Source organism: Amblyomma mixtum, chromosome 8 (genome assembly GCF_055824585.1).
Source record: "Amblyomma mixtum isolate Tamu chromosome 8, ASM5582458v1, whole genome shotgun sequence".
Lineage (NCBI taxonomy): Eukaryota > Metazoa > Arthropoda > Arachnida > Ixodida > Ixodidae > Amblyomma > Amblyomma mixtum.
This window is the reverse complement of record NC_143019.1, coordinates 120,592,313-120,608,739: the sequence shown is the minus strand read 5'-3', so window position 1 is coordinate 120,608,739 and position 16,427 is coordinate 120,592,313. Positions and strand designations below refer to the sequence as shown.

The 16,427-nt window shown below is 52.0% G+C and overlaps 1 non-coding gene across 1 annotated transcript; it reads left to right on the top strand.

Annotated features, from left to right (window-relative positions):
- The first annotated feature begins 14,850 nt into the window (after positions 1-14,850).
- LOC149334127 (U1 spliceosomal RNA) lies at positions 14,851-15,014 on the top strand. The gene has a single exon (XR_016285390.1). It is a non-coding gene; the product is annotated as a U1 spliceosomal RNA (small nuclear RNA).
- Positions 15,015-16,427: the final 1,413 nt, after the last annotated feature.

The window sequence follows — 16,427 nt, the reverse complement described above, 5'->3', positions numbered from 1 at the left end:
GTTCAACCATAATTGAGCGTGCCCGACATAATGGCGATTTCCAAATTAGGCCCGGGCCACCTCCGAAATTTGACCTTGACCAATTTCAACCAACATCGATGTTCAACCATAATTGAATGTGCCCGACACGATAGCGATTTCCAAATTAGGCCCGGACCAACCCCGAAATTTGACCTTGGCCGATTTGAACCAAAATCGATGTCCAACCATAATTGAGCGTGCCCGACAGGATGGCGACCTCCAAATTTGGTCCTGGACGTCGCCAAAATTTGGCCTTGGTGATTTTGGAATGCTTTTGCACTATAATAAGTTTAACCAAATTAAAATCCTACGATGTCCATGTCTACCAAAGGTACATCATGGTGCCGCATATCTAACATGGAGCCTGAGCTTTATACCTTGGACATTTCACCTTAATGGGTTTCGGTGAGGTGGCACTATTGGCAGGTCACATGACGTGACGTCAGCGTAAGGCACGTATATAAACACCGCGTAGCTGTGCTCGCCTTATTCCCAATGGAATACTAGGAGTCATAACCGTCTGTCTAGCCATCAGAAGGACTCCTTGTGTGCTCAGAGGCGAGCCCGGCGGTGGATAACCACCTCCTCCACCTCTGGGAGGCACGACACAGCCTAGTCTGCCACTGGCGTCGTCAAAAACACAATCGGAAACTTAAAATTCGCATCGCAGAAATCACCCAACAGGCGGCTCACTACGCGGCCCAACTCGCCGACTCCAATTGAGTGCACCGATGCAACACTGCAGCTTGGCAAATGTCGAGTCGGAGTCGTGGCGCCTCCTCCGCGCCCTTATCGACCCGGCACAAACCCGTACTGAGACACAAAAACACCTTCAACGGGCTATACATAGCTTCAGTGGAGACACAGCCAAACTGGCCGATGCGCTGCGCGACAAATATTTGAGCATACACCAGGATCACCGTGGCCAGGCGTACTCGTATGCAGGTTCCGAGAACGCGGATTTGGATCAACCGTTCCAGCTCCATGACTTAAAGCAGCCCTGGCTAAAATAAAGCGAGGTACAGCACCGGGCAGGGACAAGTTGTCTGTAAAGCTTATTGCCAACCTCCCAGACTACCGTTTATGAAACTCTCCTCGTTTACTTCAACTCTATCTGGATTGGAGGCACACCACTTCCCATAGATTGGAAAACGGCACTAGTAACTTTCATTCCCAAGCCAGGTAAAGCCATTAACACTGACAACCTCCGGCCCATCTCCCTCACTTCGTGTGTGGGGAAGCTGATGGAGACTATTGTCCGCGAAAGATTGTCGGCTTTCCTGGAACAGCAAAACATTTTCGCTGACACCATGTACTGTTTCCGCCCACACCGGTCCGCACAAGATGTCCTGTTGCAACTTCACAAGTAGATTCTCGACCCCGTCGAGCATTCCAGCAATGATAAAGTAGTCGTCGCACTTGACTTGCGGGGGGCTTTCGACAATGTGACCCACGAGATCATCCTATCCCACTTGCCGCAAACAGACTGTGGGCGCAATACTTTCAATTATATTGCCACGTATCATTGTAGTGTTTGTTCGTTCACGCTCAAGGCTGCAGGAAAGGGTTGTTATCACTTTTGTTCGTGACGCGAGAAGCGACCACACTAATCTCGATTGATCGCAGCCATGAAAGGCTGCATCTAGGTTTTTCCAGATTACTGTAGATGATCTTGACCTGTTATCTGGAAGTTTCCTTGCCGGCTTTAAATTGAGTGATGCCGCAAGCGGCGGGCATTCGTAGATCGACGATTGACGAGCACGCTTGTTGCTTACGCCGCCGCCGAGTGATTCAGTGCTTTCCCGGGCGCAAGTCAGCCCTAATAAAGAGCTTCGTTTGCAAGTATTTCTGGTGTCTTCCTGACCGCTGGACTGCCGTCACTACAACGTGACATCTGGTGGAGGTGCGGGGTAGCCTTCCATGTACCGGACACCCCCTACAAGCCGTGACGCCAGCCCTCTGAGTCATCAACCGCAGGACCTGAGTCCAGTCCACCGCTCTAGCCGACGCCTGCAAGGGGACGCACCAAAGTTCGGGAATCTGCCGGACCCTACCCGGAAGCGGAAGCCAGCCGCAACGTCTACCATGAGCTTGCCCCAGACGACGACTCCAATCATTCTTCACCAGCCCCGGGTGCCACCAACCTTCGACGCTTCGCCTGGCGCCGACCCCGAAGAATGGCTGGAGCAGTTCGACCGTGTGGCTATCTTCAACAACTGGGACGATGCCACGAAACTTAGGTACGTCTTCTTCGCCTTGGAGGGACCAGCAAAAGTCTGGTTTGAGAATGAGGAAGCTAACCTCACGAACTGGGAAACCTTCAAGGAGCAGCTTCTGAAGACCTTCACGAACGTCGTGCGAAAGGAGAGAGCCCAGCAGCTGCTACAGTCTCGCATACAACACCCAAACGAGACCGTTGCTGTGTACACTGAGGAAATGAAGCGTCTCTTCCGGCGTGCCGACGCGAGCATGAAGGAAGAAGAGAAGGTGAAGTTGCTTATGCGAGGAGTTAAAGAGCAACTATTTGCCGGCCTCGTTCGCAACCCACCGAAAACCGTCGCGGAATTCGTAGAATAGGCATCGACAATGGAGAAAACTCTTGACGCCCGAGCCCGTCAGTATGACCGCCAGCAGCGCTTTTTGTCACCAAGCTGCATGGATACCGTTAACAACGATAACCTGCGGGAGGTTATACGTGAAGTTGTGCGAGAGGAGCTCCGACGATTGCTGCCAACGGGAACGCAGCCGCAACTTTCATCGCTCACTGACGTCATCCGGGACGAGGTTCAACAGGCCTTGGGTGTGACGCCGACACCCACGCAGCCTCTGCAGCCCCCAGCCATGACTTACGCCGCAGCTGTGCGCCGTCCTGCACCTCGACGACGGGACCCAAGCCTCTATCGCCCTCAGCCAGCTGCGTTGGACCGCCGCCCACTCGCCCCAACCCGCCCATCCTACGAGCGACGCGCGCAGCCGAGGAAATGCGACGAGTGGAGAACTCCTGACCAGCGCCGCCCACTATGCTTCCACTGTGACGAAGCCGGTCACGTCCTCCGGCACTGCCCATACAGAAGAATGGGCATCCGAGGGTTCTCTTACGACGCTCCACGACCCCGACCCGGCCAGCGACCAGCCGAAATCGAGGAGTTTTTACGTCGGGAAGAATACTCATCGCCGAGCCGCCTATCACGTTCCCCGTCGCCATCGTCCCCGCGCTTTGTATATCCTAGCCGAGGTTACGCCTTGCGTGGACGCTCCCCCAGCCCCCGTAGGTTAAACTAAATAAAGCAGCCTCTGGAGGTGAGGTTGCTTCCAAGCGCAATGACAAAGATCCTCCATCGACGAGTACTCAAGACCATGCGTCAACTACGACGACAACACCGACGACGACGACACCACCGACGACGACGACACCACCGACGACGACGACACCACCGACGACGACACCACCGACGACGACACCACCGACGACGACACCACCGACGACGACACCGACGACGACGACACCGACGACGACGACACCGACGACGACGACGACGACGCGGCCAGACTTGAAGCTTTTACCGCTGCCCAGTCAAGTAACGTCGCAGTACGCCCACCGCAGCCTCACTACTCGACGAAGCCGAGATCGGACACCGAAGACAACGTACAATGCGAGAACGCGAACAAGTGACCTTGAAGTTACGGTCGACGGTCACGCGGTTACTGTCTTGGTGGACACGGGAGCTGACTACTCTGTCATGAGTGGCCCACTCGCTGTCCGACTCAGGAAGGTAACAACAACCTGGGATGGCCCGCTGATCCGCACCGCAGGTGGCAACCTGATTACGCCGTCAGGACGCTGCACCGCGAGAGTTACTGTAAATGGGAGAACCTATGCGACAGCCTTCCTGATCCTACAGCAATGCTCGAGAGACGTGATTTTGGGAATGGACTTTCTGAACGAACATCGGGCGATCATCGACCTTCGATCTAAGTCGATCAAGCTTTCCACGGAAAAAGCCATACCTGTTGCGACGGGCGCGACTCATCACGTTACCTTAAACGTCCTCGATGAAGCATTGAGCGTGCCGCCCCGATCAAGTGTTCTCGTCGGCATAGGTACTGGAGACATCGAAAATACCGAAGGCGTTATCGAGGGGAACACCCAGTTACTCCTGGATCGAGGATTGGGCGTCGCGAGGGGAGTCGCCGAAATCCGAAATGGCCAAGCCCAGGTGTTGCTAACCAACTTCACGGAAGAATACCGGCATCTAAACAAAGGTACGACGATCGCTTTCCTCGACGAGCTGGCAGACATCAGAGACGTATTTGCCCTACCCGACCTACCCGCAGAACCATCTGACCAAGGCCATCAATCCACGTTCGACATCAACCCGGCATTACCCCGGAGCAGACAAGACCAAATACGCAGTCTTCTTCAAAGGTACACCGATTGCTTCTCATCAGCATCGAATGTGCCACGAACCCGGCTTTCCAAGCACCGCATTGTCACAGACGAACACGCACGACCACTGCGACAGAGTCCCTACCGCGTATCGCCGCTAGAACGCCAAGCTATCCGCAAGCAAGTTGAGGAAATGCTTCGTGACGACGTCATACAGCCATCGAGGAGCCCCTGGGCAGCACCGGTCGTCCTAGTGAAAAAGAAAGACGGCACCCTTCGCTTTTGCGTCGATTACCGCCGCCTGAACAACATTACGAAGAAGGATGTCTACCCCCTCCCCCGCATCGACGATACACTGGACCGGCTGTGCAACGCTAAGTACTTCTCATCGATGGACCTGAAGAGCGGCTACTGGCAAATTCAAGTCGGCGAAAGAGATCGCGAGAAGACTGCGTTCATCACGCCAGACGGGCTCTTCGAGTCCAAGGTGATGCCATTTGGCCTCTGCTCTGCCCCAGCGACGTTCCAGCGAGTAATGGATACGGTGCTCGCAGGCTTGAAGTGGCAGATTTGCCTAGTCTACTTAGATGACGTTGTTGTATTCTCCTCAAGCTTTGAAGACCACCTCAGCAGGCTTCGGATAGTGCTGGAAACGATCAAGTCTTCAGGCCTGACACTGAAACCAGAGAAGTGCCACTTCGCCTACGAGGAGCTGCTGTTCCTTGGTCACGTCGTAAGCAAGGATGGAGTTCTCCCAGACCCCCAGAAAACGGCTGCGATCGCAGAGTTTCCACAGCCTAATGACAAGAAGGCTATACGCAGATTCCTTGGATTGTGCGCTTATTACCGACGATTCGTCAAGAACTTTTCGCGCATCGCTGAACCTTTGACTCAACTTACCAAGGCTGACGTGCCTTTTAAATGGGAAAGGCCACAAGAGGAAGCTTTCAACGAGCTGAAGCGCCGCTTACAGTCCCCTCCTGTGCTCGGGCACTTTGATGAAAACGCCGAAACCGAAGTTCATACCGATGCAAGCGGGGTGGGCTTAGGAGCGGTCCTCGTTCAGAAAAATGGCAGACAGGAGAAAGTTATCGCGTACGCTAGCCGTTCACTGTCGAGAGCCGAAGCCAACTATTCGACGACAGAGAAAGAATGTCTCGCCATTATTTGGGCCACGTCCAAATTTCGCCCTTACCTATACGGACGACCATTCAAGGTTGTGAGCGATCACCATGCTCTGTGCTGGCTGGCCAATTTGAAAGATGCCTCCGGCCGCCTTGCTCGTTCGAGCCTGCGTCTTCAAGAATTCGACATAACTGTAGTCTACAAATCTGGCCGCAAGCATTCCGATGCAGACTGCTTGTCACGAGCTCCTGTCGACGCAGCACCCGAAGAGGAAGACGACGACGCTTTCTTAGGACCGGTAAGCGCCAGCAGTTTCGCGCAGCAGCAGCACTCGGATCCTGACTTGCAAAGCTTAGTTGATTATCTGAAAGGCAAGACCGCATCGCCTCCCCGAGGGTTCAAGCGGCAACTGTCGTCCTTCGTCCTTCACAATAATGTCCTCCTGAAGAAGAACTTCGCGCCGAACAGGACAGTGCATCTTCTTGTCGTGCCCAAAAATCTCAGGCAAGAAATTATGCAGGCATGTCATGATGAGCCGACTGCAGGACATCTCGGGATTGCTCGCACGTTGCACCGCATCCAGGAGAAGTACTATTGGCCACGGCTAGCTACCGACGTTTCCCATTACGTGAAAACGTGCCGTGAGTGTCAGCGACGCAAAACGCCTCCGACTAGACCAGCCGGACTCCTGAACCCCATACCACCGCCAAGTAAGCCCTTTCAGCAAATAGGGATGGACCTCCTCGGCCCCTTTCCGACCTCTTCATCAGGAAACAAGTGGATCATCGTGGCCACCGACTACATGACCCGCTACGCCGAAGCAAAAGCGTTGCCTAGTGGTACCGCAACAGAAGTCGCAAAATTTTTTGTCGAACAAATTCTCCTGCGACACGGCGCCCCGGAAGTGCTCATCACAGACAGAGGAACGGCGTTTACAGCGGAGCTGACGCAAGCCATTTTAAACTACAGCCAGACAAGCCATTGGAGGACCACTGCCTATCATCCACAAACCAACGGACTCACAGAGCGTCTGAACAAGATCATCGCAGACATGCTCTCCATGTACATCGACGCCGAACACAAGACGTGGGACTCCATTCTGCCCTACGTGATCTTCGCTTATAATACTGCCGTCCAGGAGACAACCAGGTTTACCCTATTCCAGCTGGTATACGGCAGGAAGCCCACGACAACACTCGACGCAATGCTCCCGCACGTTTCCGACGAAGACAACCTCGACGTCGCCGCCTACCTTCATCGCGCCGAGGAAGCCCGAAGACTTGCGCGGCTTCGCATTCAAGACCAGCAGCACACCGACGCCCGACGCTACAATCTGCGCCGCCGAGACACGCATTACAAGCCAGGTGATCGGGTTTGGATATGAACGCCAGTTCGCCGCCGTGGATTGAGCGAAAAGTTGCTGCGACGCTACTTTGGCCCGTACAGGGTTCTCCGTCGCATCGGTGACCTCGACTATGAAGTCATCCCCGTCGCCACGACAGCATCTCAGCGACGCCGCCCACGCCCGGAAGTCGTACATGTCGTACGCCTGAAGCCATATTATGAACGCTAAAGGACTCGAAGTTTCATTTTCCGTGTTTATTTTCATTTTAAAGCATCGAGACGATGCTTCTTTGGGAGGGGGGTAATGCCACGTATCATTGTAGTGTTTGTTCGTTCACGCTCAAGGCTGCAGGAAAGGGTTGTTATCACTTTTGTTCGTGACGCGAGAAGCGACCACACTAATCTCGATTGATCGCAGCCATAAAAGGCTGCATCTAGGTTTTTCCAGATTACTGTAGATGATCTTGACCTGTTATCTGGAAGTTTCCTTGCCGGCTTTAAATTGAGCGATGCCGCAAGCGGCGGGCATTCGCAGATCGACGATTGACGAGCACGCTTGTTGCTTACGCCGCCGCCGAGTGATTCAGTGCTTTTCCGGGCGCAAGTCAGCCCTAATAAAGAGCTTCGTTTGCAAGTATTTCTGGTGTCTTCCTGACCGCTGGACTGCCGTCACTAAAACGTGACAATATCAAACAATTCCTTACAGATCGCCAATCCTGCATCCCGCTACAAAACACAGAACATGGCCCATATCAACTTGGCACACGAGGGACCCCACAGGGAGCTGTCCTCTCGCCATTACTATTTAATCTGGCCATGATGCAGCTCCCTACCCAGTTTGCAGAGTTTGCCGGTCTACAGCTCGCTCTGTATGCGGTCGACATCACCCTCTGGGCAACAGAATAACCGGTTGGAGACATCGAGACCATCCTGCAACAAGCGGCAGCTATTGTGGACGAATACGCTCGTCGCTGTGGTCTTGAATGCTCCCCGAGCAAATCGGAATTTGTGCACATACGCCCTAACTCAATGTGCACAACCAAAATTGCCCTTTCCCTACTTAGCGGACCGATACCCGAACACGAGGAGATCCGGGTACTGGGGCTTTTCATTCATCATAGGCGCGAGATAGACATTACCCTAAACAAGCTACGTAAGGTGGGGGAACAGGTGGGTCGGATGCTCCGCCGGGTATCCAATAAAAGGGGGCGGACTACGATGCAAAGATGCCCAGCGGCTGGCGAATGCATTCGTAACCAGCCGGATTTTATATTCGGCTCCCTACCTCCACCTACGCAAATGCGATGAGAACGCCTTAGAAGTAGTTCTCCGCAAGATTTATAAGAAAGCGCTCGACCTCTCTATAACGATGTCCAAGAAGCGTCTCCTCGGTCTGGGGATGACCAACACCTTTGGGGAGTTACGAGAAACTCATATTAACAATCAATACTTGCGCCTGAGCAAAACACCTGCGGGCAGCCGCCTTCTGACCCGCTTACACATATCCTACGCAACACACACAGAAGAACGGGTCCGCATCCCTGAAGCCTGGCGCTTTGCACTCCAGGTGCGACCTCTTCTGAAGAACATGACTGCAGACACCCATGACGGTCGCCCTCTCGCGCGGGCGGAGGCTATTTCTCAACAATATGGACATAAGCCAGGTGTCTTCTATGTGGATGCGGCCGGCCCACACCATGGGGGTTGGTACACGGCGGCCGTCATCCACCAAAACACTACAGTTCAGGGCCTTACTTTCCGTGCCCCAAACATTACATTTGCGGAAGAGATCGCCATTGCACTGGCCGCCGCAGATCCAGAGTCCCGAGTCATTATAACGTACTCCAGGGGCACCAGCCGCAATAATGAGCAAGGGTATATTCCAGACCGTGCTTTCAAAATCCTCCAAGCATGCGAATACACAGTGTTTCCGACCCATCGTACCATCGTGTGGGCTCCGGCTCATGCGGGTCTTGAGGGGAACGAGGCAGCCGACGCTGCCTCGTTCCCCTCACTCACGTTCGCTCACTCATCGGGCATCGCCTCATCCGCAGCCAGATCCGGCATTCAATTTCAAACCGGCCACCACCTTTAGGGAGATCACTTCTCTTTATCAAAACTTTCACGGTCTCTATCCCCCTCCCTGTAAAGGCCTCACCGTAGGGGAGGAGCGCTGGCTTCTTCGCCTCTATACCAATACTGTAATGTGCCCGGCAGTACTTAAGCACTTCAATTCTTCTTTCTCGGGCGCGTGCCCGCACTTGAGGAGGAGTTTTCGGACACCTACAACATGGTGTGGGCATGCGCTTCCAATCCGGCCTACCCACCCCACCTCCACCCCACTCGAGAGGACTGGGAAGCTGCTCTGCGCGGCTGCTCCGAACTCCATGCCCAACAGGCATTGGTAGCTAGAGCCCGGGCCGCTGCGGAAGCTGCAGGGATCCCGGACTAGGGACCCCTCCTAGTGTTTGTAAGGGGCGGGCCCTTCCGGCTCGCCTCATCGACCTCTCACTTTAAATAGAAATAAAAGTTTTGCTCCTCCTCCTTTCTGCATGGCGCCCGTTTGTTGGCTGTTTTCTAGTATGCCTAGCCATGCCAGAGCTATCGCTCGACATTTTGGTATAACCGTGGTTAAATCAAGCTTAATTTATTTTTAGCTGATTTACCCACTGATCTCCATTACATGGCTGGATGCCGCATTCCCGCTTTCCGAGACGAGCGCTAGTGAAGCCACCGGAAGTTGGACCGCTTGTCCCGGAAATCGGATGTCTGCTGTGTATTTCAATGCAAAAAGTCGCGTCTTTCGCCCTTTCGTTCTTAGTTTTTTGCGTTGTTCTCATGTAATGTCTGCTGTTACATGAAAGAAACAAGCAAGCTTAACGCGAGAAATGTGAGCATTGTGTGCAGAGCCCTGTAACTTCATAGAAACCGAAGAAAACAGGCATGCAGGTCTCGCCCTGCCGCGGCAAAGGAGTACGTGCATTAAACACTATGTTCTTTTCTGGTTATTGTCTTCCGAGCGTGAAGGAGAAGTAGTGGAATGACGATGAGGCTAGGTCATCATAAAACCGAATTTTCGTGCAGCAAAGAAAAGGCACAGCGCGAGAGGAACGACTGACAAGAAAGACGAATGCTGCAGTGCGCGTGAGAAGTGCTGTTAGAAGTCAACTGCACCAAGCACCACGAATTAAAGCCCATTCGGGCTTAACTTGCTACAATACGAAATAGTACATGACACTCTCCGTCGAAAAAGCAGTACCATACCTTTTGGAGGCGCTAATGTGAACCAACCGAACACCGTCGACACCTTGCAAGATAGTAGCCTAGCCCTCGCTCCGGTTCGGTCTGAACATAATTCGGTAAAATGGTCGCTGCAAAGTCAGCTGCCTGGTGAACGTTTCAACCTATTCTTTCTTATATTTATCCCCCATTGATAGCATAACTTGGGCTGGAGCGTAGGAACAAGCATCACAGTAAAGAGCAGAGTTGGCGAAGCTAGCCAAACGAGACGACACCGAGCCGAGTAGACGAGGCTCCATACATGCAAGCGTGTAGCGACGTCCTGTCGCCTGCTAGTGTCGTCCCATTGCGATGCAATGGACCCTTATTTTTTAGACGTCTTTCCCGAAGACTTCGCTGGTCTCCTCGCTCAGTTGACGGCTCAACAGGTAGGCATTGTCATGTATAAAGACGAGAACGACAAAAGGACGAAATGCTAAGTAGGAAAACAAAACTGGAACTGAAAAACCGTGCTGAGGTCCGATTTCATGCACTGCCAAAGGCTGATTTCCGAGACAAGGGCGCTTACTTCCGGTGGCTTCACTTTCGGGTGCCCGATGCGGCATCCAGCTCCCCTAGTGGAGATCAGTGGATTTACCTAACACAATACGGGCCACGCCTCACGCGTCATGCAGTGTCTGCTGCAAGCAGCTGACACTGCAGCTTCTTTGAGAGGCGACCTCTGAATAAACATCTGGTGGCGCACACGCATACGTGCTGTTAGCTTGTGTTGGTACAGAAACGCGCACGATCTATCGCCAAGCGGAGGAAGCAAGAGCAAGCGTCCTCACCCTGGCATCGTCTCCGCGGGGAGGCGCGCGACAGCGAGAGAGTTTTAAGGGGAGCGTTCAGGCCGCGACGACGCACTCGTCGAGACAGTCATGTAATCCAGTTAATCCTTCATTAAATGTTGTTGTTCACAGAATTGGTCGTGTCAGTGCACATATGAGCATACTGGAGAGAGTTTTCTACTTCTTCCGCAAGTCTAAACATTTAGGTACACGTAGATCGTACTATCTTTCCAAATGCAGCGTTCTCGGGATAAAATTTCCCAGCCGCCGATCTGCCGCATGAAGTTAAGCGATAAGTTATGGGCGTAAATAAGACATGGTGGATTCGATGCGAGGTGGACAGCGCCATGCATGCCGCGTATACAGTGTGGCTCTTGCGCCGCAGATAACTTTCAAACATGCACGCTGGAGCGGGCGCTTACTGGGAGACTGATCCTGAATTATAGAATATAGGCCTTCCGTACACTCAAATTCCTACCGTTCTACGAACTATTGGTCTAAGACGGGCACTCCGCGGGCTGCAACATTTAGCGGGCAAGTTATTTAAACTGAACGTATGAGCTCATTTTTCCGCACCGCCAAAGCATCAAGTGTCAATCGAAGCCATTTCCTACGTCTCTCAGCGCTCACGTTGGTACCGAGAAACATCCCACCCATTTCCAAAACATCGGGCTATTCGAACGGTGAAGCGGCGGTTAGTTTGAGCCGTTCTCCATTCGTTCCAACCCTTCTGCTCATACAGGTCCGCGTCTCCGCAAAAACAGCGCCTAGCTCACGGCCGTACGCTGCCCTATATTTAGAAATGAAAACAACACTTGCCTTGACTAAGGAAAATCAAGTATGCCCAAGCGGTGCAGCTTACGTGCTCTCCAGCAGTGTGGCAATAATGTGATCAAAGGCACTTAATGCAGCTAATTTCGCCAACCAAGAATACACTTACCCACAGCTGTTTGTGCAAATCCGTCCATGGTAAGAGTATTCTCATTCTACGACAGAAGCAACCAGCTGTTTCATCATGTTCCATCGCCATTCGAACCAGCTACACATTATTGGGCAATTAAATAAGTTGTCAGGGAGCGTAAACATTTGCGTACCACATTCCGGAGCTGCCGAAAGCGTTGCATGATAGACAACATGAAATATCATGTCTTATGTCCTTGCATACGAAGTGAACACGTCCAGAATTCTTGTTCATCAATTCTGAATATTGGAATTAAAAGGAACTGTTATGGAAATACTGAAGGTAATGGCCCATTTTTCCATTGCGTAGCAAAATCTTTCATTTAGAGTTTGTCGTTTAGTGTCCCTCTCTGGGCGCATAATCTGCAATGCCCCTACTCACCTAGGGCTGCCGTAAACATTCGGGATGAGGAAGCCTGGGAGTCCCTGCTTCGAAGCTCGAAACCCGAAGACCAACTTGACGCCATCCGCCTGGCGACCGAGGCCTCGAAGAACCGAGCTATAGTGCCTAGTATACCGAGCGGTTCGCCACACAGTCCTCTAGGCGCGGAGCCCCCTACTCCCTCCCGAGTCTGCGTACCTGAGTTGGGAAGGTAGGGGTGCCTCCTATATCGGTGTACAATAAAGTCTCTCTCTCTCTCTCTCTCTCTCTCTCTTAGTGTTGTTCATCGCTCGCATCGGGGGATTAAGACTGCCGCTGAAAACTAAAGGGGTACGTTTTTGAGGATAGGGAAAATGTTAATAATCTGCGGATATATTCATTGTTATAGCGAAATCTTACAATATTGTCACGTTGTAGTGACGGCAGTCCAGCGGTCAGGACGACACAACCAGTCTTGGAAACGAAGCTCTTTATTTGGGCTGACTTGCGCCCGCAAAAGAACTGAATCACTCGGCGGTGGCGTAAGCAACAAACGTGCTCGTCGGTCGTCGAACTACGAATGCCCGTTGCGCGTGGCATCGTTCAATTTAAATCCGGCAAGGAAACTTCGAGATAACTGGCCGAAATCATGTAGACTAATCTAGAAACACGTAGATGCAGCTCTTCATGGCTGTGATCAATCGACATTAGTCCGGTCGCTTCTCGCGTCACGAACAAAAAATGGCCCCTTTCCTACGGCCTGATAGCGAACGAACTTACAGTACAATGATACGTGGCAATATAAAAAAATGCGTTAATAAACTGTTTGAATGCTTCTGTCCAGAATTCCTGGGTATTATATCGCCGAAATTCAGCATGCTATTGCGGGAACTGTATCTTGCACAAAAACATAATTTCGATGGAGGCAAAATTCTAGAGACCCGTGTGCTATGCGATGTCAGTGCACATGAAAAGAACCCTAGGTACACGAAATTTCCGGAGCCCTTCACTACGGCGTCCCTCATAACCTCAGTCACTTTGGGACGTTAAACCACCTTAAAACAAAATAAAATAAAATCATTGCATGACAAAAAAGTGTTTTCCTAGAGCCTCAACAGCGCATCAAGGACGGGATGGAACGGAAACAACAGACAAGCGTTGACCATCAACTGATATTATTTTTTATTTATCAAATTATTTATCTTTCAAAGTGAATACAGAGAACATTTGCAAAAATCTGCTGGGCCAACAGCCGAATCTAGTAGAGGCCCATATTACGCGTTGACAGAATGGACACAAAGTTCGGTTGTACACGATCAGCAATGATAATCAATGCTCAAGCAAACATGTGTAAATGATCACCAAACGTGCCCTTCAACCTTAGAAAAGTAGAAACGTTTAATGCAGAAGAGAAAGTTCCTAGCCGTTTTAGCTTGCAGTGGCACGCTATTCCATACTTTCACTCCATTATACTCAATTAAGTGCTGTCCGTAGGCGTTTCGGATTACAGGGTAATTAAAATTTATATGGCTAGCATGCCTGGTATTTCCATTAGGCAACATGAAAATGTGGTTTGAAAGAGGGTATTTATTTCGTATTATGTTATTTACAACTTATGAGAAAGTTCTGCGCACACAACGGATAGGACGAAGCAAGATGGATGGAAAACTTTATTATCCCCCACCGCACAAATCTCTCAGCAGAGAGGAAGCTGTCACTTGGAGACAATTACAAACAGGCTCTTTCCCAAACCTACATATACTAAACAAAATGCACCCTACCATATACGCGGACAAATGTCCCTGGTGCGACGGAAAACCTACACTATACCACATCACATGGGCCTGCCAAAACATAGACGTGGTCCCCAAAATACAAAACCCGAGTGCGGAGCAGTGGGAGACTCTGCTGTCCAGCGACCGCTGCGAAGACCAACAAGGTCTGGTACAGCGAGCTCAACGGGCGGCAGTGGCCAGCGGAGCCCTGGACTGAGGGCAACCGACCACTGATTAGAGGCGGACGACTTCGACAGAGAAGGCTCCTGGGGGTAAAATCAAGGAGAAAACGTCTCTGAAGATGCTCCCAAACCGCAGGAAAAAGGACTAGAGTAAAATAAAGTTTTTCCTTCCTTCCTTCCTCCTTATGCAAGCGAGTTTGGACCGTGCAAGCAAGAGACACACACACAGGCGCAGCCATCGCGATTTTCATTTCATACTACAAAGGAAAAGGCAAAATCTGCAATCTTTCGAACAAGGGGGCACTGAACTCATACTCGTTGGAGTATGTTATTATACGCAATGCTCTTTACTGCGAAGAAAAAACTTATGGAATCGATGGCACGTGCTGCTACAACCACCGAAGGAATGGAAACATAAGATACCGAGTTTTACGAAGAATATCAAGTGCCCACATTTTCGAGGAAATGCAAATTACTAGTTACAATCATAGTGACACATAATAACTCTGAATTGGCGCTTCATAGTTTTTCTCTTGGGCACATTATTGGTTTACAATGCCGCGCTCACTGGTAGTTTTGCGAGGGCCACAGTGCATGGAATCTTCGGTCCGAGCAGCTATGGGGCATACTTACCTGGTGCCGAGGCGTCCTTGGTCACGATGGAGGAGCCTCCAGGGCGAGGCGTGGGCATTGCACTGAGCCCGCGTTGACCCCTGCCACTTCCTCAATAGAGGCAGATGGGGCATGCAATTTTTGGTAGTGGGGGGACTGCGTGCGCGCGTCCCCCAACCACATGAAGCCTCTAAAAACAGAAATGGCTGCGAACTTCTCACATATCACGTGCATACCGAAATCGGCAACACAGTCCTAACGTTGATAAATATATTGCTGAAGACCGTTACTTGAGAGAAAAAATGGCTGAGGCTTAACTTGGTTAAGCCTGGAGAATGCGAAGCATCATCGTGTCGCGTAATTTGGAGGCACAGCGACGGCGCGAGGTGGGCCCCCGTTTCTCCACTGTCGTGACGTCTTCAAGTCACGTGGTGTGACGTCATGTATCACGTGATTTGGAGGCGCACAACCACAGCGACGGCGCGAGGTAGGCCCCCGTTTTCTCCACTGTCGTGACCTCATCGTGTCACGTGGTGTGACGTCGTTGTCGTGACGTCATCGTGTCATGTGGTGTGACGTCGTGTCACGTGATTTGGAGGCGCACAACCACAGCGACGGCGCGACGTGGGCCCCCGTTTCTCCACTGTCGTGACGTCATCGTGTCACGTGGTGTGACGTCATGTATCACGTGATTTGGAGGCGCATAAATACGGTGAAGGGCTGAAGTGGTAGCTAAAGTAGTATGCTTCGCATAAAACTTTATTTCAAAAGGAATTCGGGGCACTCCCCAGGGTCCCCGCACGACCCCACTCCATTCAAGTGTTTATGTTCCTAAGGTCCATAACACTGGCAGCACGGCCGGTGGCGATGGTCTGCACGGCCGGCTCCTCCGAGTGCAGCAGGGTCTCCCAGTCCTCCCAGGTCTTGAGGTTCTCTAGGTCCCGCGGGGGAGGGTCCGCCGGGCAGAGGGAAAGGATGTGGAGGGAAGAAGCGAAGGGTTCTGGGCAAAGGGCGCAAGCAGGAGTGGGGAAGGAGGGATGATAGTGGGTTAGGGTAAGGGGCGAGGGGAGAGTATGTGTCTGTAATCTCCGCCAGAGTGTTGCGTGCCTGTTATCTAGGGAGGGGGGGGGTAGAGCTGGCGTGAGACTCTGTATGCCTGGGTCAGCTCACTGAATGAGTGCATGCGATCCTTCGTGAATCCCCGATCCGAGGCCACCTGAGCCCGGTTTAAAAAACCTCGGGCTAAAAGGTTAGCGGCCTCGTTTCCGGGATTGCCGGAGTGCGCAGGCACCCATATGTATCCGAGACCTTCTTGTCTGAAATAAAGATCTATGTCTATGTCTATGTCATATCAGCTCCACTTGGCGGGGCGGGGGTGCATCGGGCGAGTCCAGTATGTCAAAAGCAGGGACATGAACTCGGCCACGAGCAAAATTTAGAATCGCAGTTTTAGAGTCACTTAAAATATACCGGGCTTCCGTGCGGGTGATAGCAAGTGCAATGGCGGCTTCCTCTGCAGCCTCTGGGGACGTGTCTGGAGGGAGAGGTAGTGTGAGGAGGGTGGATGAAGAGTCCACCGCAGCTGTTGTC